This window comes from Microcebus murinus, chromosome 13 (assembly GCF_040939455.1).
Source record: "Microcebus murinus isolate Inina chromosome 13, M.murinus_Inina_mat1.0, whole genome shotgun sequence".
Classification (NCBI taxonomy): domain Eukaryota; kingdom Metazoa; phylum Chordata; class Mammalia; order Primates; family Cheirogaleidae; genus Microcebus; species Microcebus murinus.
Genome location: NC_134116.1, coordinates 31,336,242 through 31,353,798, shown reverse-complemented (window position 1 = coordinate 31,353,798; position 17,557 = coordinate 31,336,242).

Sequence of the window (17,557 nt, the reverse complement as noted above, 5' to 3'; positions counted from 1 at the left end):
TGTAATGATAGACATTCACAAAATGTATACTTTTTATCTACAAAACTAACAGAAATAATAAGTGTGAGATGTATTACTTCACATTATCTTGAATAAAAGTATTGGATGATTTTATGTTGAACTATTCACATTTAATTAAATATGAGTAATGGCTTGACCTATTTCACTAGCTAATAGGCTATTCCTTTAGGCATTGCATTATACTACTTACAGCAGTGTGCAAATTTCATGCAGTATTGAAGTCATCTTGGGATGTTTTCAAGTGTCAAGAGTGCACACAGATACATTAATGTAAATGTTTCCTCTGCTGTAAAGTTTAACTTGAAACTTTTGTAAAATCTTTCAACTCCTTCATCTGGCCAATAGTTAAAAATACATTAGGCACACTTTGTGAGTAAATGATTTTTGCGATCGACTCTAATAATAACAGAAAACCATCCATTATAAAGTAAGTATGTCAACTAAAATTGAAAATTATAAATATATAATCTTAAATGTATTTTTCTTACACATCAACTTTAGTCTTTTCTTACAATTTTTCAGTTGGTTTAATAATCTAACATGTAAAACAAATTGTATGTAGAGCATTTTAAGATTAAGATAGTGCAAGATTGAAACTTTAAGCTATGAACATGAGTAAAATGAGTCCATCTCACAATTTCATTATAAGGAAGACTTTGAAATATTTCATTATAAATGTATTTATATTATTTATGTTTGTGATATGTACACATATTTATCCCAAGGATAGAGTTCTAAAATAAATATAAACTTTGAATTTACTAAGACATTATTTTAAATTTATTCTTTAATTTGAAGTCATAAGTATTGATATTATATTATTTATTATGTTGGCTTAATTCTTAGGCCTCAGTTCTATATATTGGTGCATATGGAATCATTTCTCTTCCTTTTTAACTATAGATGTCTTTTAAAGAAAAACTTTGTTGACTTTCTCATTGCTGAATAATGTTTAAAAATGATATTGTTACCTAAGTGAATACAAAAATTTTGCCATATATTCCCCATGTTTATAGCCCTTATAGAGATATAAAATTAAATAAATTTTATGTATAAATAATAAAATATATACACTGAAAATAAGAACACTGATTTAATTCAAAGCTTAATTAAAGGATTACCCTATGAGATAATAAAATTTTGCTTTTTATGCCACATATATTTTAAGCTGCAGTGTTACCTTTGATTAGCTGGACATATTTTCTTATAATATTCAACATCAGGGCTCTGAAATAAATTTATTTCTTCCATCTTATATTTTATATATTTCCATCATTCTTGTACCAAATGTATAACAGTCACTCGTTGCCATATTTCTCTAAATGTCATTTGTAATCATTTATCCAATTATTGTCTATTCTTTCCACTTGGTAGAAAACCTCAACATTTATAGTGTATATATTTCTCCCACATTATAAAGTTTAAAAATTGTATGCAATATAAAGTTAACATTTAAATTGGTGAGCCAAGAATGAAATGTACTGGTCTGGGTTGTCCATCAGGTGTACCCACCATTGTATATACACATATGCCCATTGAACTGTAGGTAAGTGATTCCCTGATTAAAGAGAAACTGGTAAAATTTTTATTACAGAACCAAAAATAGTTGTAGTGTGAACCTTCATAATGTTCACTTTATATTTTATGACCTAGATTTCAAAAACCAAAAATAAAAATATGGCATTTGATTTAGCCCAAAAGTTAGCTGTGCTCTTACCTATATCATACATATACACTCACAAGTATTACTTAAGTTGGTCATGAATCTGAGTGTTTAAAAGAATCATATCAGTAATAATGAATTAAGATGCCTAGGAAAAGTGATACATCACAGAAGCTATCATTATAGGACAATATAGCACCTAAGAAATGTTGGAGATACCATTGTTACTCATGATTCTTAATTAACAAGTAAAAATATCTCTTAAGAAAATGCTAGAAAAGTGATTTAGCTTGTTTCTTGAAAGACATTGTTATTTAGCAGTATTTTACTTCTTCCAGGAATCTGGTACATAATAAAATATATATATTAAAGTTACTTTATATAGATTAAAGTTACATATACATATATAGTGAAGAATATATATATAATGTGAAGCAGTTTGTTTTAAACCTAAAGGCCAATTAATTATGTTAGTTTTAAAGTAATCTCTAAAATTTTTTTTTGCTTAATTTACTAAGAAATTCATCCAGAATATATAGAGAGGTTTTTTCTACCATTAAATATTTTAAAAAAATAAAACAAGTCTTGCCATTTTCCCTTCTCGATATACCTCTTTTCTCTATTTTACACATTGTCTTTATATATAGTTAAAATATCTACAACTATATTTCAAGTCTTTAGCTTCAATTTATAAAATAAGCACTGAGAATAACTCTACTGTTTCAAAACTATAGAATAGAAAATATATTGCCTTAATAAGACAGACATTTTCCAATAAGTAAAAAATAAATAAGCACTTAGAGACAGTGAAAAACTACTTTTTTAATCTTGGTCAATATTAAGCAGGATTTAACGCCTACTTGACATTGTTCAGGTGTGTAAATCTTGTGTTATCTGACTTTATAGATTAAGCCAGGACTTGTTGTAACTGACAAGGTTTTAATTAGGTTTAGTTTCATTGCCATGTGCCTATTACTCAGAAGTGTTGCCTTTTAAAAATTATACCAGTAAAATACTGGCATGACTTCAAGTTCATTTCCCTGCAGTCATTGCAGAGACCTCATCCAGAAACATTCAGAGTTCTTTTCTCAAATAAAAGTGCTTAATAGCACAGGTTGAATATCCACATGAAAATAATAATTTAAGTTTTATTTTACACCGGTATATGTAAATTAGGAAAAGTACACATTCATCAATTATCATAAAAGCTTGCCTTTAGCCAATATTAAATTAAATAATACAAAGCTATGAATGCTGTTAATAAGTATCAATTAAGATATAGACTTATTTTAATATAAACTAAAATATTAACATCTTCTCTACATGATAGTCAAATGTATTGCTATCATACTAAAATATTTAAAAATGAGAATAAAATTAACCTATATAGGCTTAACATCTTGTAATTTGGAAATACATGGTTGCAATGTACACATATATCAATATACCAAAATAATCTAGGAAAATACTCTAATACTAAAAATTTTAAAAAGTACTATTGGTTAAAAATATGTTTAAAAGAGATAGTCGCATTTAAAAAAATAATTTATTATTACATCTTGATGTCAACAGGAATTTTAGAGACAAACTAGTCATAATGGTTAATTGTATGTTTCAATTTAACAGACCATGGGCAGGGTGCTTGAATAATTTTCCAACATTATTTCTGTGTGTGTCTATGAGGATGTTTCTGTATGAGATTGGCATTTGAATTGGTAGATTTAGCAAAACAGATTGCTCTCCTCAGTGTAAATTGGCCTCATCGAATCCACTGAAGACCTGACTAGAATATAAACTGCGTAAGAAAGAAGTTTCTCTTTCTGCCTGTCATTGAAATAGGACATTGGTCTTCTCCTGCCTTCAGACTCTAACTCAGATCGGAATTTATACAATTAGCCTTCTTGTTCTAAGGCCGTAGGACTTAAAATAAAAATATGTCATTGGCTGTCCAGCTTACTAACTTCTCCACCTCCATAAGCATAATCATGTGAGCCAGTTCCCTAGAGTAACACTCTGTCTGTCTCTGTTTCTCTCTCTCCTCTCTCTCTCATATCTCCTTTTGGCTTATTGGACTTGTTTCTCTGAAGAACCCTGACTAATACACTAGTGTTACCTCAATTTTAAGATAAAACCACATCCACCATCATCTCTGGGAATTGTATTTGCAGTTTGGCTGAACTCCTCTTCCCTCTTTGAGTATCAAACTCATTATTACCCCTTTGGGGAATGTTTTATTTTTATATATCATTAGTTTCACACTATTCTCTGTCATCTCAACACCATGGCAACATTCCACTACAAAGACTTATGAGAATAGCAACTATTATTTACTGGCTATATACTAACAAAAATCTATTCATGTGACTTTACATATAATTTCTTTATTCTTTGTAGTAAACACTTAGAGGTATATCATTAAAAGTTTTACTTTTACAGAAAATGAAATCAAGCATGGAGATGAGACTTGCCCAAGGCACAGAACTAGTAAATTGCAGACCTGAAATGTATACTCAAATATACTGCCTCCAATGTGTATGCTGATAGCAACGGTGGATTTAAGCCTCTCATAATTTAAATAAAATGTATTTTTATTTATAGATTCCTTTCTACCATCTCTATAAATATTGAATCTGAGATTAAATCTGGTATAGAAATGCAAGTTTAAAGGCAAGTTACTAATTTGGCCTTTACCATGTCATTTCTTAGCCACAGTAACTTTAAAAATATGATTAGTAGAAATCAGTAATTTTGCTTTGTTGCTGATATTTGGATACCATTAGATCATTTAAGTTCAAATATAAGTAGGTTATGAAGCTTTCATTTTTAAAGTAAACATGAAATTCACAACAAAAATTCACATTAGTACATATAATGCATCCTCGATGTTCTATGAGAGTCTCTCAGTGTCCACCATTTCAGATTCAATGGAATATTCACAAAAAATCGCATTCTTAAATTTTTAATGAATCATTTTTTTTCCCAAAGAAGCTAAATGCAGAATAAATATGACCAGATTTGTGTGAGGATGTGTCAGTAAATATCCTCATCAATATAAAAATTGGACAAGCCACATGCTGAAGTCACATTAAAAAGAATATTGAGGAGTAAATCCATAGGAGGATTGTACTATGCACAGATGGAAGGGGTGGACCTGATTGCTTTCCAGCCAGTACCTGTTCTGGAATGCAAGAGGCTGCCTCTCCAGAATATCTTTACTATATTAAGTGTTTTCTGGTAGCTGCCAAAATCTACAGATTCTCCTCTTAAAAGAAAATAACACCAAGTACAGCCAGGTTTGGAGGTCATAATTGAACACTACAGTGAAAATAACAGAAATAATTGTCTTAAACAAAACTCCATTATTTGCGAAAAGCTAAAAGGTCTGAATTTAAAATGAGCTGAAGAAGCAGCCAGTGCTTTAGGTTGATGGCCAATAGCCCAGAATAGAGAGCAACGTGGGAACACAAGCTTCTCTTCCCACTGTTAATTATAATATTTGAGCTGATCCCCTTTGGTTCAAGGTACAAAAACTCAGTTAGGACTGTGTTGGGCCCAGATGGTTGAATGATTGACTGGCTACCATTTTTGTGCCAGATTGGCACATCAAGCTACTTTTTCATCCAGGTCTATTTGAACTGGAACATTGTATGTGAGGAAAAAGATTATATCACAACAAGAAAAATAAAATATTTGTAACATCTAGAAAGGGTCACACTGAAAAGTTTAGAAATAATACTTTAATCTAAATTATTAGTAAAATCCATTTTCTTTTCAATGCATTTTTCAATCATTAGATAATATGAAAAATGCTAAAATTATTTATATTTAAGCTAAGTTATAATGATTACGCTGTGTAATGACAAATGCATATAGTTCTGTAATTGTCTTTGGTAAAGTTCTATATTTTAGTAAATTCAAGGGCATGTACATAGTTATTTTGAAATGGCAGAACATCTCTTTCTTGAAATTTTGTACCTATTGACCAACATTTCCCTTTTTTATATCTGTCCCCTTCCCCTCAGCCTCTGGGGAGGGTATTTGAGAGATGCATATTTACATGATGATCATGTGCAATAAGCAAAAGCTAGATAAATAAATGAATGAGTTAAAAAGTGAATTCCTGGCCTTCCAAGTGCCTATGGATGGAAAAGGGGGCTAGAATTGTCTAATTTCTATAGATACATTGAACAGCAGGACGATTATAGCTAATAATAATGTATTGTATATTTAAAATTATTAGAAGAGTAAATTTTCATTGTTTTCGCCACAAAAATATAAATAAGATGATAGATGTGCGAATTAGCCTGATTTGATCATTGCATAATGTATACATCTATCTAAATACCACAGTGTCTCATAAACACATACAAATAGTATTTGTCAATTAAAAATGAAAACATAAAAGATTTGAGTAAATATTGTATATTTTACAAATATCATTAAAATAATTCTTTTCATTTTGATTTTGATGAGTTTACTAATTTTGGTAGCATTACATATTTCTGTCATTAGGATTTGAAATGTATCTCTCAAAAAATTGGGTATCCTTTCAGCTTGAATTTTTCTGAAATTCCAAATTTAATCTCTTCCACAAGGATATTTATAGTGCTGTTGAGAGTGATTGAAACATAGATTGAAAGTCATCTTGTTCTGTTCAGTCTTTTTTTCTCATATATTTCTCAGATTATATTGTAAGAAAAGAGGAAAAAAGTATTTAGTATGTTTGATAAGCATTTGTTAATTATATCGCAATAGTAGTTTTTGACCAGATTCAGAGAAAATTAGTTACATCAGTAAAAGAAAAACTTAAATTTTACTTATAATACTTACCTTGACTCCAAATTATATTACATTGAAATTCTTGTATATTTCCTAATGCAAGTTTTCTTTTTCAAACTATTTTTAAATTCAAATGCATTTAAAATATAGTATTTTAGGTGCTATATTAGTACTTGGGTTTTTAATTGATTGACATAATTTCTCTAAGAAAAAGAAAGTGTGTAAGAGACAAGCAATGTCCTGGGATACCAATAATTGAATTTTATCTTCATTCTTGATTTGACCTAGTTCTTTCTTCTTTATAATCCACTTAACCTCTCAAAGTGTCATTTTAATGCCTAAATGAAGGAGATTGCATTCAATAATGAATAAAATCTCATGTAGCTAAAAATAATTGAATTAAGCACTCTAAATCTTGATATTTTTAGAATGATCATCAGTATTACCATGCTAGTATGCTTCTCAGAAGCGCCATGTAGTATCTCATTTAAAAAATGTAAATCATTTAATTTTTTTTAATTGGGTGTGATAAGATCACAGAAAACTTAAAATTTTATCTCTAAGTTAGAAGTCTGTGGGCTTATCTTTGGAGAGCCTACAACGCCAAGGTAATGAATAAAGACCAAAGCAGAACACTTTGATGTGTTACTCTAAATCAGTCTTGAAGTTAGAAAGTTGTATGCTACACAAGCTGAAAGAAGGGCCTGATCTATATTTTTTTAAGATTTTTAAGTTATGTATTTATTTATTTAATTTTTTAAATTTCATAATCTTATAGGATTACAAACGTTTTGGTTACATAAGTTGCTTTTGTAACATTAGAGTCAAAGTTGAAAGTGTGTTCATGCCACAGATAATGTGCATGGTAGGCATTAGGTGTGAATTTCTACCCATCACCACCTCCCTCCTCCCGCAATGCTTGATTTCCAATGAATGTTATTTCCATATGTGCACATAAGTGTTGATCAATTAGATTCAATTTAATGTTGAGTGGTTTTTTTGTTTTTGTTTTTGTTTTTTTTCCATTCTTATGATACTGCACTCGGAAGAATTGTCTTCAGTTCTATCCAGGTTAAACTAATACAAGTGGTATTAGTTTGCCATTTTTTATGGCTGAGTAGTCCTCCATGGTATACCTATACAACATTTTATTAATCCACTAATGGGATGGGCACTTGGGTTGTTTCCACATCTTTGCAATTGTGAATTGTGCTGCTATAAACATTCAAGTGTATATGTCTTTTTTATATAATGTCATTTTTTTCCCTTTGGGTAAATACCCAGTAGTGGGATTGCTGGATCAAATGGTAGTTCTACTTTTATTTATTTGAGGTATCTCTATCCTATTTTCAATAGAGGTTGTACTAGTTTGCAGTCCCACCAGCAGTATAGGAATATGGATAGTCACTATAATAAAAGAAATGCAGCAACATTATAAAAATATTGCACATTATTTATAAGTAGAAAAAATTTTTGAAATGGTATTTATGTCATCATATTAAATAAGAATGATTATTCTAAAAATAATCTTTCCCAAATGAAATGGAGATTATTTTACATAGATTTATATCATATTCAGATAAACAATTATTATTAATGTGACGTATCAAGCTCAATTTTTATATTCTGCTCATTGTTAATAGAAATTAGTTAAAGAATGAAAGGATGCTTTTCTTTGATGATTGTGGGCTAAATGTATTTCATTAAAGAAAATACAAATTTATTTTTTGACTAATATTGACTACCAGTACTTATGAAAGTTTCTAATTTTCCTTTATAAATGGCCAATTTGTATTACAAAATACAAAAAAGTGTCAACATGAATAATATAAAAAGTCTAGATTTAATACTAAATTCATGTAGAATATTTAAAATCATATAGAACACCCAGATTAATTATACTGTTTATATATTTTTGAAATATAGAATCTATTTTCTATAAAAATAATTCTAACATATTTAATGGACATTTGCAGTGGAGCTGTTTTATCAATCAGGTGATCAGGTGAATTATTATAGCAAATATTGCTTTTTAAGTCAAGACAAATTTTGTAATTATATATTTATTTTCAGGGGAAGATAGTTAATTGCATTTCTATAAATGTGTCCACTTTTTGTTAAATAAGGATGTGTCTAGAAACTCAAAACTCCTTCTATTTGAAAAGCAGTTCTCAAAATTTTGTGTATGAATACCTGCATCACCGAAGCTGAGATATGTTAATATTCAGATTAGTAGACTTTACCCAATATGAACTGAAAGGAAACCTACTCAGATTGAAGAATTACTGCACTAAATTAATTCTCTAACCATTGAAATATCAGTTATCTGGCTTTATCATACAGAAGAACTAAAATGAAACAATCAACACTTATTTTTAGGATAGTTTGATTTATATGCACATGTAAAAACTGAGCTGAAAAGTGTTTGTTGAAAAGCTGATTTGAATGATCAACTGTTACTCTTATTAAACATTAAAAAAAATTTCATTTAAAATTTTCAGTAACATATCTCAACTATATCTATTAACTTAATTGCATTATATTTGTATCATTCTTTACTGTTAAATAGTTTAAGCCATTTGATTTTCCTCTCACCTGTTTCCCTTAGTTTCTTCCTAAAGAAAAATTTAAATTATTAAAACATATTCTAATAAAACTGATTATTTTTTAGGAACCACATAGTTTGATCTTTAGAAGTGAAAGGTTTCTTTGATATCTTATCTAAATGTGTTTCATGCAGCGTTTGATGTCATCTCTCTAACAATAATTCATTTTAGAAACGTTATATCATTTCCAATTAAGAACTACACACTGCAAAAATGATTTGGTTCCCTGCAACTCTGACTTCCATTAAATATTCAATTATTAAAAATGGGTTGAATTTAATTAAATAAACTTAATTAAAATTAGATTAACCCTTTTCACAATGCATCATCCAGCTTATAGTAAGTGAAGGGCAAAAGAAACTTTTACATTATCCTTAAGCAAGGAGAAAATTGAATAGTGCATTTAATGAGAGTGCATTATTTAAACTTAAAAGCATTTGGTCATAATGAAAAGATACTCAAACTATTAATGTATATCCCTTCGAAATTCAGTGCTTCATGTGGCATCATGATTATAGAAAATTCTGAAATGCTTACTTTATTTCCAAGTTATGCCAGTGCTGATGATTTCAGTGGATGTCATTGAATTCACTAGTGAACAATCATTTGTGTTCCTTAATCCAATATTTCATTCATTAATTTTACATTAAATAAGCATTTATTTCAGACCTTTGGTCACTGTTTAGAAGCTATCAGTACTGGTTTTTAAGATTATTCTATCAACTGATTTATTTTTACTGTTTATTTATTACAAATAATTTTGCTGTTTTTGTATTGTCTAGATAATGTTGTATTGCCAACATACAATAAACCAAAATGACATATTCCATTTTATTGTATGTGTATGCTCAAAATCACACACCATTTATGAGCAAGAGGTAAAAAAAACATAGTTTGTATTGCAATGTGTTAAATATAATATAGCTGAATAGAAAACTAATAGAACAAATAACCTCTATTTACATGTTATCAGTCAACAATCTTTGTTTATTATGTGTATACTTTGAGTATTAGAAACAAAATTCTTATAAACTTCAGGCAAAAATACCCAATGAACATTAGACTTTGAATAGGCTATTTGGGAGTAATTTCCATATTAAGAAATTAATGTCAAACTTCTTCCAAATAGGCTAAAATAATTTTAAAGATTCTAATATTGTGCACATATATTATATTATAATATTTTCCAAATAATGTCTTAAGTAGTCATATATTTTTTCAAAAAAATAATACATGGCTCCAATGCACTCTAGCCTAGGCAATAGAGCAAGAATCTGTCTTAAGAAAAAATAAATAATTCATATACATAGTTAAATAGTTCAAACAATAAGTGAAAATTGGGAAAAATCTAAAAGTGAATGGACCTGTCTTTTATGTATAGACTTATCACCTAGAGACAAAAAAAAAAAAAACCAAAAAACAAAAAAACAAACTGGACCACATATGTATACCTATAAGACAGATGATAAAAATCTATAAAGTCTTAGGTTCTATCATGTATTGTAAATGTGTGAAAAGTTCAATAACAAAATAGTAAGGCAATTTGGAAATTGTAGGAAGCTACAACTTCATGCCCTAAGAAAATGGTGACACTGATGACCAGACAACATAGTTCACATGGATAATGATGCCTTACTTTTGCCACTTTTTTTTTCATCCAACAATATATCATATAATTTTCCACTGAAAGAAATTAAAGTATTTTCATTAAATTTCCAACTGTGTGCCAGTATTATTTTACAAGTTGAGGGTTCAGCAGTGAAAGAAACTGACTGAGATTCATTACCCCTATAACTTGAACTTAGTAAGAGAAACTCACAAAAAAGAAAGGAACGATATGGATTTACATAATATTTCACATATTGACATACACGGTAGATAAAAGAAATAGGAGGAGACCATATAACAAAGAAAATGGTATGGCTATTTTAGTTAGGATGGTTTATCATTTAAGAACACATTAAACATTCAGTACTTAAATACTAATTCCAATTTGGATTTTGGAAATAGGATATTATTTTTCTCACAAAAGGAGAAAGGTAGAATTAAGCAGTTGAATCTAGTGCAGGAGAGTGTTGTCAAACAAAAGCCATTCTCTTCATCTCACCTCCTTACCTGGTCAAGTTTCCTGATTTCATCATGTGGCAGGTAAAGATCCACAAGGCTGAAATCATGACTGACCTTACACATTTATAGCAATCTTATTTATTCTGCACAATGACTCACATAGTTGAGCCTATGACTTATTTTCTAGGAGGAGTGTGGGAGGGTATATCCTGGTGAATAAAGGAGTTGCTTCCAAATGAAATCACTGCAATCCTATTTGGTGACAAATTTCTCCCACATGCTTAAAGCCCCCCCTCCCCCACCTATAAATAAATCCATGAGACAGAATTGGCCAGAATTTTGGGGAAAGAATTCAATATGAAACACAAAAACAAAAATGATTTTATAAGAACAAACTGTAAACAGAGACAATCACAGAAAGTAAAAGAGACTTTCTATGGAGTGTGATTAATACAATCAGTAACAGGAGAACATACTGGATCAATGCAACAATAAGAAGACATCATGGATAATATCAACCAGAGCACATGAAAGAGCTTTCAGAAATTATGTCAAGCAAATATAGAGAAAATGAGCCAATAACAGAAGAAGGAATCAGTACCCAAGTATTATTTGAGGATGTATAATATAGCCAAATCACAAGGTATCAAGAAAGAGATAACTGGGGAAGCAGAGAAGAGGAAATCATCAAAGTAATGGGTCAAGATAATTTCCTAGAAAGAATGCCCCCTTATTTAATGACAAGTATAATAAAATAAAAATAGATTCATAGCAAGATAAAATATCATGGCATTTTATAACAGTAAGGGCAAAATGAGTATCATTACATTCCCTGATGGAAAAGTTGATATAAAACCCATCAATACTCAAATGACATTGTGCCTCCAAATAATAATATTGAAATTAACAAGACAATGGATCAATGCTTTCAACTTAAGAAAAAAATAATTTTCACATTTGAATTCTAGACACAATCAAATGTTCAAATAATGTAAAAAGTCAAAAATGTTATTTTAAGATATGCGAAGTTTTAAAAATTGATTGCTCCTGAACATTACTCAAGAAGTTGCTAATAAATATTCTCCAACAAAATAAAGAATATAAATGAGGAAAACCAGGATCCAACATAAAATAAAATGACGTTTTTTTTACTAATTAACATGTATAATACCATGTGAGAAAAGTCTGCACATTCTTGATCAGTATGAGACTCTATGAAACTAAACAACTTTATAAAGAAGATAATATTAAGTCCAGTGAAAATAAGACTTTGGATGATAAAAGGAATAAAGTCACTTTGAAAAAAATAGTTACATTGTTTTAATAAAATTATTGACTATTAATTTAACTAAAAACTGTGATCATCACAACATTGGTAAATGGATGCAGGGGAAGGCAGAGGAAGGAGTTTTAAAGTAATTACATATTATAATAATTAATAAAAAATGACTCATCAGCACTGTATATCGAGGCTAGAGTTAAAATGCCTCTGTTCGAATTCAAGGATATCCACCAAGATAGCTGACCTTGGGCAAATTACTCAATATTTCTATAATTTATGTTTTGCATCCATAAAATTGGAATAACTATCATAGGGTAAGCTTCTTTTATAAAGTCATTTTATTGACATATGATTCATGTATCATAAAATTCACTCATTTAAAGTATAGAGTTCAATGTTTTTTAGTTTGTTCACAGAGTTGTTCATTAGTCACTACAATAAATTTTAAAACAGTTTGATCATCCAAAAAAAGAAACTTCATAAACATTAATAGTCATTCTTTGCTTCTATTTCCCTCCATATCCTCTCCTCCCTAGGCAATCACTTATCTACTATTTCTATACATTTTCCTATTCTGAGGATATGATAATGAAATGTAACATTACCTGTACATTTCTGACCCTTAATTTATGCTTAATAAAAAATAACCTATTAAATCAGCATAATCTTGTCTAGATGTTATGTTAGATGCTCACATGAAAGTGTGATTGCTTTGAAGAGGGTCTGTTTATTTAAACATTTCAATTACGTTACTAACTTGCTTTCCAAAAATGCTTCTTCATGTCATTTGTCCACTTTTTCATGGAGTTGTATGTTTTCATCTTGCTGAGTTTGAATCCCTTGTACATTCTGGATGTTAGTTTGTTGTCAGATACTTTGTGAATATTTTCTCCCATTTTGTATGTTATCTATTTAGTCTATTTATTATTTCTTTTGCTGTTCAGAAGTCTTTTAGTTTAATAAAGTTCCATGTTTCTACTTTTGTTTTTGTTGCCTTTGCATTTGTGGAATTAGTCAAATTCTTTGCATTAGCCAATATCCAGAGGACTTTTTCCTAGGTTTTCTTCTAGGATTTTTATAGTTTCAGGACTTACATTTAAGTCTTCATTCTATCTTGAGTCAATTTTTGTATATGGTGAGAGACTGGGATCAAGTTTCATGCTTCTGCACATGGGTATTCTATTTTCCCATACCATTTACTGAATTATGTATATTTTCCCCAGTGTATGTTTTTGTGTTCACTATTGAAGATCAGTTTAATTTAGGTATATGATTTTATTTCTGGACTGTCCATTCTGTTCTGTTGATCTCTGTGTCACTTTTAAGCCAGTAACATGCTATTTTGGTTATTATAGATTTGTAGTATAATTGGAAGTCAAGTAATGTGATGCCTCCAGTTTTGTGCTTTTAGCTTAGGATTGCTATGGCTATACAGGATCTTTTTTGGTTTCATGTGAATTTTAGAATTGTTTCTCTATTTGTGTGAAAAACGACATTGGTATTTTTATAAGAATTAGCCTTCAGTAAATCAAATGTTCCCCAAAATAATATTTTCTATGTTCATGAAACTTGTGAGTTGGAGTAATATAAAATATGTAATTTAAAAAGCTCAGGGCCAACTAGTACTTTTTAACACCTTTTGTTGTTCATTCTTCAGCAAGAATGACAGTAATTTGAGTGGTTTGCTTAACCATCAATTTCCAAACCCCACAGTCAAAGATTGGAGAAAAGTTTGGAGAAGAACCAGAGATCTATATTTTTAACAAGTCACTCAAGCTATTCAAATGCATATTTTCTATGTAAAGGTTTAAAAAACTGTTGTAAACCCTCTAACGAAATAATATATTTCTTAGAAAAATAATTGCCATCAACGAAAACAAAAAAAAGGAAAGCCACAGACAGGAACATTGATAAACCAGTTCAAACATCAAAAAGAGACTAGATGATCAGACTGCTTGTGTATTCCATCCACTTGATACCTATTTCTCTTGATATAAAATGTGGCAGCCTTTTAGAAACAGAAGCTATTGAATATTCAAATAATACAAGTTACTTTAGTTTGATTACATGCTCACCAGGCATCCTTCAGATCATTTGCCCTCACATGCCACAGCCTACAGGGAGAGATCAGGCACAAATCCACATAATTACTCAGTCTACCCAACAACTATATTTCATACAGCAAATTAAACTATAACATTGGTTTTTAAATCTATTTTTATGAGCTTTGTTAGTATGAGATAGTATGCTTGAATCCAATTAACTCTGAGATATTGCAAGTTTGTGTTTCTAAACCTTTAAGGTCAAATCTTGAACTTTGGTGAATTCAATGAATTAAATGCTATCTTTTGAGTCTTCTTGTCATTAAACCAGTTGGGCTGAACTAATGACACCCTTATTGTCCTGTTAATCTTTTCTTTCCTGCATTGCTTAGAGCAGGTGAAAACATGCTGATTAGGAAAAATCAAGAAAGGTCAGAGAGGAGTGGCATATGGGCCTACTTTTGAAAAACATACAGAATTTGTTTAGAATATGTGGAAGTGTGGCAAATTAGCATTTAATTATAAAGAAACAATATAAGCAACTTTAAGCAAGGCAGAAAAAGAAAGCTTGCTTCAGTGAACTATAAAATAAGTACACTTACTTAGAACATTGGGTTCAGTGTAGGAGAAGGAAGAAGAAAAGAGAAAATTGGATTTTTGAACTGTGTTTTGTTCATAGTGTCCCCCATGTGCAAGCACAAAAAACTTAATTTTATTCTCTCTAGTACACTGTAGAAACTATCAAATTTAATAGTGTACAGATGACAAAATTAACTACATAGATTGTCTAAGAATGTTTTCATAAAACATTGACATGGAATTATTTGTAAATTATAAAGGGAGAGATTACAAAATAAGAAAATGGGTAGGTTTTATGCATAATTAAAATATTATTTGAGGTTGTATTCATTTACGTATTCATTATGTATTTATGTCATCTCTTCAGTGTCAGAGTAGTGGAGTCCCAGTTAATAACTCAATCATTTTCAAGTCTTGCTGATCTATTACATAGGCTGGATGTGAATTAATGACATTCTTGTTTATACTCTATGCTGCGATTATTTGCTTCACCTCAACCTAAAGATTCTATGCTTTTCTATCCCCAAGTTATCATCAAGGATTTGTTAAGGGTGATGATTAAATTGTCTATTTTTTAAAAAGGATATCCCCATTCTAATTATTCTGTATGTCTAATAACTGTTTAAAATAACTCTTCACTTATAATTATGAAGTCTTTTTTTCCCACAAGTATATGCTACACTTTGATAACTGAAAAATGTATTTATAACTGACTAGAATATCTTTACTATGGCACATTGTCTTCATCAGTTGTCCCCTAGAAATTGTATACCTTCTTTTGGTGATCTGAAGTAGGATTTTGCTTTATATTGGAATTATAGTAGAATTTATATCCTAGTGCAATGATATTTTTAGTCCAAAGCATAAAGAAATAATCTTGCTTTAACCATTTTCCTATTAACAAATAAGAGGACAGATATTATGCTCTTTATTCTTCCTCCCAAATGACTTTGAAAATTAAACTCATAAATAAAGTGAAGGGGAAAAAAAAGATCACATTTTCTACAAAATCCCAAAACAATTGATAGAGAATATTTGATTGAACTTTCTTCTTCTTGTAATGGAGAGATTAATAAAATCATTCCTCATTACTAAGACATGTCAATCCTTTAATACATTTAACTTTTTCATAATATGCTTCTCTCTTTGACTCAACTGACCTTGTAGCAAATGCCCTCTTTCTGTCTCTTCCTGCATGCCAATTATAAATTTAATAATTTTACTGCAATCGTTGCTCATTTTAAATTATGAAAAACTATTCTTTTATAATAACACATAGATTCTGAGATAAACACCATCTATAAACTTATCTGTAAATATTTAGATATAATTATATTGTCCTAACAAGTATGTGAATTGTTTCCTAACTGAAATTAAATTTGTAATAATGTGTACTTGTAAACATGCAATGCTACAAAGATGTCTCTAGTTAAAAGTGGTGTATGCTGCTTTAAGAGAAACAAGACAATAACTGAAATCAATACGATTAGATTTCTATGGTGTTTTATGACTATACTTGAAATTCTTTTCTAATATCTCAGCAGATTAGCATTACTGTTATCAAAATATACATTTATATTTAGCTTTTTTAACTATTGAGTCTTGATATTTTAAATATAAAGAATAAGGAAAAACAAGGCAAAACTTGGTCTAATCTATTGTTACACAAATTAGGTGAATAGTTGCATATATGAGTGTGAAATATATGCACACATATGTATTAATTATATACTTTCCATATTATACATTTTCATTCAAACATTCATAATTTCCTTTTCCAAATTTAATATATTTCTAGTGCATCTAATTCTCTCCACCCTTTAGTTACCAAGACTTTGAGTGTTTTGAATGTTATACCGTGAGGAACTAGAAAAAGAAGAACAAACTAAGCCCAAAGTTGATTCATCATGCTTCTGACTTGGATGCCTTATGCTATTCCTTAGTGAATCAAATTTTATCTTATATTTATTCCTTTTTCTATAATATATAATTTTCCACAAAAATATTGAAGGATTTCTCTACTCTGTCCTTTGGATATTACAGCACAGCTTTTGTGGCCTCAGGGTAATATTTCTCTACTGAAACATATACTTCACATGTTCCACATGTAGAAAGATTTAAAAAAAATTCTGTAGAATGTACTAATTAAGTGTTAAATTGTGTTAAAATTCAAAACATCTTAATTTGAAAATATTGACAAATAAAGTTGACTTAAGAGAATACAACTTCATAAATTATTACATATATTTATATATATGATTGCATGTATATGTATAATTTTTAATTTTACAGGCTCTTATACACACAATTTCTGCCTATCTAAACATTTCCTATATGTCTGTAAGAATGGAGTTTCTAAGTAACTTTCAGGTTTTATCTTATCCTAGCAAATCCTGTCTTTTCTTACAAAAGAGAAACAAAAGTAAGGTTCTAGAAGCAATATTAAGAAATCACCTGATTCCCAAACATTTGTCTTGGGAAAAGGCAAAAATTCCCGTGTTAAAATGTCTGTCTTATT